The sequence below is a fragment of the Mandrillus leucophaeus genome, unplaced genomic scaffold, assembly GCF_000951045.1.
Source record: "Mandrillus leucophaeus isolate KB7577 unplaced genomic scaffold, Mleu.le_1.0 Scaffold1507, whole genome shotgun sequence".
In the NCBI taxonomy this organism is placed as follows: Eukaryota; Metazoa; Chordata; class Mammalia; order Primates; family Cercopithecidae; genus Mandrillus; species Mandrillus leucophaeus.
This window is the reverse complement of record NW_012101485.1, coordinates 137,327-145,860: the sequence shown is the minus strand read 5'-3', so window position 1 is coordinate 145,860 and position 8,534 is coordinate 137,327. Positions and strand designations below refer to the sequence as shown.

The 8,534-nt window shown below is 45.1% G+C and overlaps 1 protein-coding gene across 3 annotated transcripts in view; it reads right to left on the bottom strand.

Moving 5' to 3' along the window:
• The window catches only part of SCML4 (sex comb on midleg-like 4 (Drosophila)), a 120,762-nt gene that overhangs the window by 22,942 nt on the left and 89,286 nt on the right, over positions 1 to 8,534 (bottom strand). Inside the window, exon 1 of one of the 3 annotated variants that reach the window (XM_011975042.1) lies at positions 5,504 to 5,924. The exons of the other annotated variants lie outside the window; for them this stretch is intronic. The gene's annotated coding sequence lies outside the window, so the exon portion shown is untranslated. Of the gene's footprint in view, positions 1 to 5,503; positions 5,925 to 8,534 lie in introns of those variants that run through there. 3 annotated transcript variants of the gene reach the window in all.

Here is an 8,534-nt window from a genome sequence, read left to right as displayed (position 1 = left end):
GGAGGCGGAGCTTGCAGTGAGCCGAGATGGCGCCACTGCACTCCAGCCTGGGTGACAGAGCAAGACTTCGTCTCAAAAAAATTAAAAAAAGAAGAATTATTCTAGTTCAATAAAAAGTAAAAAGACAACCTGATTTTAAAATGAAGGACTTGAATAAACATTTCTTTAAAAAGATATACAAATGGCCAGTAGGCACATGAGTTGAATCAAATCGAAACCACAATGAGTCACCACTTCACACCCACTAGGAAGGTGATAATCAAAGAGTCAGATAAGAAGTGTTGGTGATACCCTAGAGAAATTAGAACCCCCACACTCTGCTGGTGGGAATAGAAAATGGTACAACCACTTTGGGAAACAGCCTGGTACTTCCTCAAATGCTTAAAGTAGAATTATCGTAAGAACCAGCAATTATACTCCTAGGTATGTACTAAAAAGAAATGAAAACAAATGTCTACATAAAAATCTGTACATGAGTGTTTACAGCAGCACTATTCATAATAGCTAAAAAGTGGAAGAAACTCAAGTGGCTTTCAACGAATGAATTTTTAAAATGTGTTATATCCACACAACAAAATATTATTTGTGCATGAAAAGGAATGAAGTACTGATTGATACCTGTTACAATGTGAATGGTCCTTGAAACACTATGCAAAGTAAAAGAATCCAGCCACAAAAGACCACATGTCAAATGATTCTATTTATATAAAATGTCCAGGAAAGGCAAATCTGTACAGACAGAAAGTAGATTCATGGTTGCTTAGGGATTGGGGTTGGGGTATGGAGGTGGGTGATAGCTAAAGGGAATGTGGGAGGTTTCTTTGAGGTGATAAAAGTATTCTACGATTGACTGTGCTGATAGCTGCACATAGCTATATACTAAAAGTCACTGAATGGGACCTTAAATGATGGATTGTATGATATACGAATTATATCTCAATAAAGATTTTTCTAAAAAAGACATTTGCAGAAGTTCAGTGCTTTTCAGATGAGGCTATGAACATATTCTCAAGAATTATATGCAGTCAGGTGTAACAAACACCACATTGGCCACCAGGACACACATAACCTAAGCAGCCGAAGGGTATGCATGCCCTGTGCCGAATGCTGTGCCGCTAATGAAGTGCTGCGAGATGTCTTCAGGATGCTGGAATGCTACATCTTTGCCTTGATGGCCTCACTGCATCTCCTCCCTCTGGGTCAGAAGCCATCAGAAGGCAGATTCTAAAAAGGAGCTGGCTATGGAGCTATATACTAGGCTGCTTTCTGAATGGAGTGAGGGAAAGGAAAACTCACGTGTTCTGAGCATCGACTTTCTACTATCTACAGTCTAAAGCCAGTAAGCAGTGAGGCCGCCATTACATTCCTTTCGTTGGAAAGTTCTCATAGTCTGGGATACCAATCCTTTTTGTGTCCCACATGTCAGGTGCTTTGGTATATGTGAGGAAGCTACATGCAGTATCTGGCATGATGCCTGGAATAGAGGAAGTGCTTGATAAATATTTATTGAGTAAACATTTGAGCCAATGTTAGCTGTAAGGCTGCCGTTACACAGAAGACTCATTAAAATTGGTATTATAAAGAGCTTACACATAAATTCTTTATGTAGATTTGTGATAAACAATGAAAAAAGATTTAACAAAAACAGTATCCTGTTTATGAAACACTTTAAGTCTAAATTAAATATGTCTACATAGTTCTGATAGTCTAAGGTAGAGAATGCAGATAATTCACTGATTGGCACTATAGTTGGAAAATACAAATGCAGATGGCAGATCCCTTATTGGCAAAGTGTGGGAATGGGGAACAAGGGAACATGCACCGAATGGGTTTTAAAACTGCTGATGGTGGCCAGGCGCGGTGGCTCACACCTGTAATACCAGCACTTTGGGAGGCCAAGGTGGGCAGATCACCGGAGGTCGGGAGTTCGAGACCAGCCTGGCCAACAAGGTGAAAATCATCTCTACTAAAAATACAAAATTAGCTGAGTGTTGTGGTGGGCACCTGTAATCCCAGCTACTTGGGAGGCTGAGGCAGGAGAATCCCTTGAACCCAGGAGATGGAGGTTGCAGTGAGCCAACATCGCGCCACTGTACTTCAGCCTGGGCAACAAGAGCAAAACTCCATCTCAAAAAGAAATAAATACATAAAAATAAATAAATAAACTACTGATGCCCATGGGTGAGACCAAAGGTAATAAAAGCTAACCTCTGGGCTATGATCCAAATGAATTAATCAGAAGGGAAAACAGGCTTTGGAGGGCATCAAGCAATACCTTCTACCCAGGCAAAGGATGCGCTGGTGGTTCCAAAGTCTGCCCAGGTGGACAACTGTCAAGACAAATCACCAAGCCCCAGATGTGGCTCTGCAAAGTGGCTTCGAGTGAACAGCACGTTCAGATGCACACACTGCAGTGGCTTCCAGAATTGATTAAATAGATCTGTTCAAACCCGATTGAAACTGCATTTTCCTCACTTTTCTATAGAGGGGTTTTCTGACACATCATGGCTAAGCGTAAAAGTGATGGATGCATTGATGGCCCTCATCATTCGGTGGCAGGAAGGGAAAGGACGTTCACAAGCACCCAGCCCAGCATTTCCCTAAATGTTAAATGCGTCCCACTGGGGGGAGAGGGAACCACATGGATGTATTCACTTCGTAGGATTGCAGAAACTAACAAACCGGATGGTTTAAAACAACAGAAATGTATTCTGCCATAGTTTTGGAGTCTACCAGTCTGAAATCAAGGTGCCCACAGGACCTGGCTCCCTCTCAGGACTCTAGGGGAGAATCCCTCCTGGCCTCTCTCTAGCCTCCGCTGGTGGCCGACAATCTTTGGAGTTCGTTGGCTGGAGACACCGTGCTCCAATCTCCACTGTGATGGAACACTGTGTCTGTGGCCACAGACTCCACTGTGGTGTTCTCCCTGTGTGTCACAATCTGTGTCCAGATTTCCTTCTTCTAAAGACGCCAGTCATGGGATTAGAGCCCTAATTCAGTATGACTTCCCTTTAACTTGAGTACATCTGCAAAGATCCTATTTCCAAATAAGATCCCATTTCCAAAAAAGATTCCAGATACCCTAGAATTTGAACATATACAATTCAGCCTACAACAACCAGTAAATGTTTTTTTATTGTCATGTATTTCAGTGTACATCCACGACATACAATTAGCACATCAAACAATGATTTCACTGACACAGGATGATTGCTTAAGCTGACTAATGGCTAAGGTTAAAAGAGTTAATGTAAAGGAATATCTTGAGTAGACAGTTCTATAAGTGTTACTCAGACACAGTAGAAATTGTGAAGGTGGTAAATCAATATTTGGAATGCACTGAGCTAGCCCCAACCTATCTCTTCAGGCAGGGTGTTGTCTAGAAAAGAAACAACAGTAGATAACTGAGTCTCTTATTTGAAAGCTTCCCCAAAGAGATTTCACAATCTCTTTCAGAGTGAGGCCATTGTGCTATGAATCTCGTTGCCTAAAAGGTTCCTCCTTACATCTAGCCTCAATCCCTCTTGCTTCAGTTAAAACACATGACTGCTGGACATATACTCTTTATACTATCCAACATGTTAGGTCATCCAACATGCAGGCAGATGAATTCTAGGTATGCAGAACTTCTAGGAGCTTAAGAATTCAACTGAACTGTGACATATGTTTGTTACCTAAATCCAATATTTAAAGTTGGTAAAAAGAAAGGACCAAGTCTGTACTTGGAGAGGGAACCCCCACTTTTCAAGCGCTTTTGTGGCTGACTGGTGAGCAAACACCAGATGGGGCCAGCCGACCTGTTGGAGGATCTAACTCCCGCACACAGACTCCTGGCAGACCGCAGTCACAGATGAAGGCACTCATGGTCTTTTCCTCCTGTGTCTGTACAAAATCCTTTTCCACCTGAAAGAAGCTGTCTTGTCACCCTGGCACCACTCATCAACAAGAGGCTCCAACCCAGCCTATGTGAGGCCATTTAATTGCAGTGGAGAATGCCAGCTAAACAAAGCAAGGTAAATGAGTGACTTTTTACACACTTCTGTAACCCTCTGTGTCCAGCCAAGAGACTAATGTTGCCATTTATGAATAATTAAATCTTTTCCTCCAGAAAAAAAGAATAATCTGCCTTTTGCACAGTCACAAGAGCATGCTTAAATAGAAAGGAAAACGCACATGTGGCCCGATCAAAGAAATCTGCCACATTTTCAAGGTTTAGTGTCCTGGGAGCTTTCAGGACAGACTGATGGTCCTTTTTCACCATCTCTAAACCTGCTTGTGGACTATGGTTCCCTCCAGCCACTGTGCATAAAGCCTGCCTATTAGGGAGGCCAAAGAACACTCTAGAGGCGTGTAAAGCCAGTCAAGCCTCAAGGGATACCTGTTTGCATAAGAATCTGAACTGTGCCTAAGCCTTCCGGTTTAGGGAACAAAGCTTCAAGGTTCTGAGTCCAGGGTGTGTGGATTCCTCCCTGGCTCCCTGCCCACTGCTGAAGCCTGGGGTGGAGATGGGGTTGGGGAATGCCCCTGCATTCATGGCTTCCAGGACACTCCGGTGCAGCCCAATTCTGCTGCAGTCCTGGAGGGTCAGGTGTGAGCCCCTGGAATACAGAGAACCTCCAAAGAGAGAAGCAGAAAGAGGAGGAGGTGCAGGAGAACGCCATGAGCCAGAGAGAGAAAGAGAAAGTCCCAAAGCAGAGTGGCAGGGAGGGGAAAACAGACCTTGTGTATAAAACTACAGATGCTCCTGACCAAGTGTCAGCTCTCTCCTCACTTAGGACATAAGACCTAACTACTTACAGCCCAGCGGGCTCGGACTATTGATTTTATTTTTAAAAATTAAACAGGCATTTCACTTGGATTCGCTAACCAAATGAAGTCCTGAAACACAACAATTCCACTATGTAAAATTATTCTCACATAATACCTGTTCAGGCAATAAGAACCAAAACATCTGCTCTTAGACACTATTCTTTGTCATTGCTAAACAGTTCTGTCTGTCCCTCTCCCTCTCTCTCACCCCCCACTTCCCACACCAGTCTTCCCAGCTGAGGGAGCAGCTGCAGAGTGAGTGCTTTCCACAATCAGCACAGCCACCTTCCTCCAGACTGGGAGCCCTGGCCTTGCTCAGGATCGATCGCCTGACCCCTTTGCAGGTCTGCCCGGCCCCGCCGGCCACACACACCCTGCCCAGGCTATGGTCAGTGTCCTGTGGGCTCCGCGTGTGAACGGTTTGGCTCGGCTTGCTGACAGAGACGGCAGCATCAGAGATCCCTAGCCCTGAAACCCAGACCGGAAAAGGCAGGAGTGCAGCTGGCAGATTTGTAGAGCTGTGGAGCAGCTACCCCCTCTTTGCTTAACCAGATGCCATCACCTACAGAGTTCAGGAGAAGGAGACCTGCAAGGAGAGGGGCAGGAGGGAGAAGGCGCAGGAAGCAGTAGCAGGTGCTTGTGCCAGCTGCACCTCTTTTACTCAGAGCCCAGACACAGGTGCTTCCGTGCCTACCTTGGTGGTTGTGTCTCCGCCACCCGGCAGCCTCTCCCGCTCTCCTCTGGGGGACCCCCGGTTTCCAGCACGTGCTTGGTGCTGTGGGATGCAGAGGGGCCTTCTGCTGTGAATCTCTAAGGGACTTCCTGGTGACCGAAACCGAAGGTTTCCTCCCCTGCGTGCAGCCTTTCACTGAGGCTCCTGTGGAGGTTTGCAGATTTTCTTTTCTCAAATTCAGTCCCGCCCCTTGTTCTTGCAGATAAGGGAGTTTTCCCTTAGGGCCCTCTGTGGCCTCCTGGCCCAGCGTTTCTGGTTCAAAGGGCACAGGGCCGTACTACCTATGAGGCTGAGCATTCATTCGCTTCAATTAAATTTTCCATTAACTTGGTCTCTGGCCAGTATGGATTTTCTCTCTAAGGTTGTCTCTGCAGTTCGGATCACTCAGCCCTGAGAATCAACCTTATGACTCCCCTCTGGTCCATTTAAGTACATTTCTACTTTTTCCCCCCTAATGAGATGCGCAGCAACCAACCATAATTTTAATGCCTGACACCTGAACTTCTTTAATCCTCTCAGATGTTTCCGGTTTGCTTAAGACTTTGTTCTAAGCCTAGGCGTTGATTTCCTCCTTTGGAAATTTTGACCAAAGGCGTTTTTGACCAAAGTCATCTGTTTGGGATAACGAGTGCCCTTTCTGTGCTCTCAGGAGGAGAGCAGGTTCCATACCATCCTCCGTATGATCTTGCAGCTTCGCCAAACCTCCACGCCAAGCTTATGAGAATTCCCGAGACCTGGGGGAGGTGAAGTGGGTGGGACTTCCTGTGGTCACGCTGTTTCCTCCACAGCCCCCACACTTTTTTTGGTCTTTTGTAGAACCTTGGGGAAATTAAAAGTGGTCCTTAATCAGGAAAATGCTGAAGTTCCTGGAATAGAGGACACCTTGTAAGTTTCCTTTCTAAATGGACAGCTCAACTTTGAGAGAGGTTCATAGCACTCCTAGCACTGCTCACTCTAGTGGAGCAAGTTGCTGTGCTGTGAGATGCTCTGCAAAGGGACCCATCTGGCAACAAACCAACAGCTCAAGGGAAACTGAGTCGTGCTGGCAACCGTGTGAAAAAGCTGGAAAAGTGGATCCTACCCTAGTTGAGGTTTGAGATGCAGCCTTGTGAGAGATTCAGAACCAGAGGGTCTGTGGTCCAGGCTGCACCTGGCGCCCTGACCCACAGAAGCTGTGAGACTATAAATGTTATTTTAAGCCCCTAAGTGTTGGGGGTAATTTATTACACAGCAAAAGATAACTGATGTGGACAGAAAAAGGGAAGCTATTTCATTCCTCTTGATTCTGCATGTCCAGATTGGAAGTTGTCATTATTAACTCAGCAGTAGCTAGGATGTATCTGGTACAGAATATCTGCCCACTTCTCTGCCAGGGAGTTTATGTTTGTTTGTTGCAGTTTTTTAAGCAAAGGATTTATTGCTTATGAATGAAACCCAGAAAGCACCCACTATTAGGAGAGAGTTCATAAAGTTCATCTCAGAAGCCTACTGGTTTCCCAAGCTGCTTCAGCTCCTCTTGGCATGGTTTGCCATTCTAACCCTAGTTCTCATGCATGGACAACAGATAATGGTGGGGTAGTCTGCAGATAGTAGTACCTTAGGGTCCGCCACGGGGGCTCAGGGTTGCGATCCAGGGGAACAACCAAAAGGGGTCTCTAACACAACCAGTGTAGGTCCTGGAGGCCTCGAATGGCTGCATCTCACATACCCTGTCCCTTTGTTTCCACCAGTCCTTGTGCTTCCGCTGTTCTGAGGTGTAAATCAGAGAACTTGGTTTCCAACCCCTTGGATCTACTTAGATGCCTGGCCCATCCCCCGGACCTACTCTTCTGTCAGAGGCAGGAGCCTCTTTGGACAGGTTCACCAGAAGCACAGAACGTCTTCGGCAGTGGACACAGACACAACTGTTTGACAGAGAGGCCGGGAGACCCCCCACCATCTGGCCTGTTGTAATGGCTCACAGAGAATCGAGGAGTAGGGGTGCCACATGAAGGACTGTTCACCTCTTGGAACACAGGAGATTTCCAGTAGATTTTGTCATTTGAAGAGAGGGCATAGGGTAGAGGTAGAGGTGTCTTTCAGAGGATTCCTGGGGTCAGCCTTCTAGGAAGAAGGAGTCCATTTGACCTCTTTTTTTCAGGCTCTTTTTCTCCTCCACGCCCCCAAGCAGTAGAAAGTCTATAAAGGGTTTACTGCCAGCATCATTCTGCTCCTCAAGTCTCAGGTGCTGGCATCTTTAATCCACAAAATAATTTGTGATTTAGGTAAGAAGAGTGTTCACTTCTGTTTGTTTGTTTGTTTGAATACAGTTACTTTCTACCAAAATTTTATCAAAGGGGTCAACATGACTCAATATTATAATAGTTCATATTGAGGATAACTTGGGCAATTAAAACAACTTAATTGGAACATTCATTCATTGGTTAATAGTTATTGCGTAAATAACTTCCTCAGTATCTACAGGACATGAAAGAGAACCTGAGCCTTACAATGCAAAGGGATCCAATCAATTGCTAGACATAGTAGAGAATCCATTTTAAATTCTATGAAATGCAGGCTTTTCTCTGGAGGCCCTTTCTTTAAAAAAGAGATTATATTGTTCCCTTTTAGTTCAATATTTTAAAATAGGTACAGATATCATAATTTAATGAAAGATGTCACTGAAAATATAATAAAGTTTTTCCTAAATGAACTTACATAGGCACACAGGGAGAATTAGGATGAGGAATCCTGCCTTGGAGAACACTCCTTATTCCATGGTGTTAGGGTTCTAGCTTGGCCTCTATGGCCCTGTCAGGAAAAATATGAAGGCTTTTGTATTTTCTACAAAACTTGTGGATGCTTTTTAGTTTGTTGTTGTTGTTTTTGAGAAGGAATCATGCTCTGTCACCTAGGCTGGAGTGCAGTGGCACGATCTTGGCTCACTGCAACCTCCACCTCCTGGGTTCAAGCGATTCTCCTGCCTCAGCCTCCTGAGTAGCTGGGATTACAG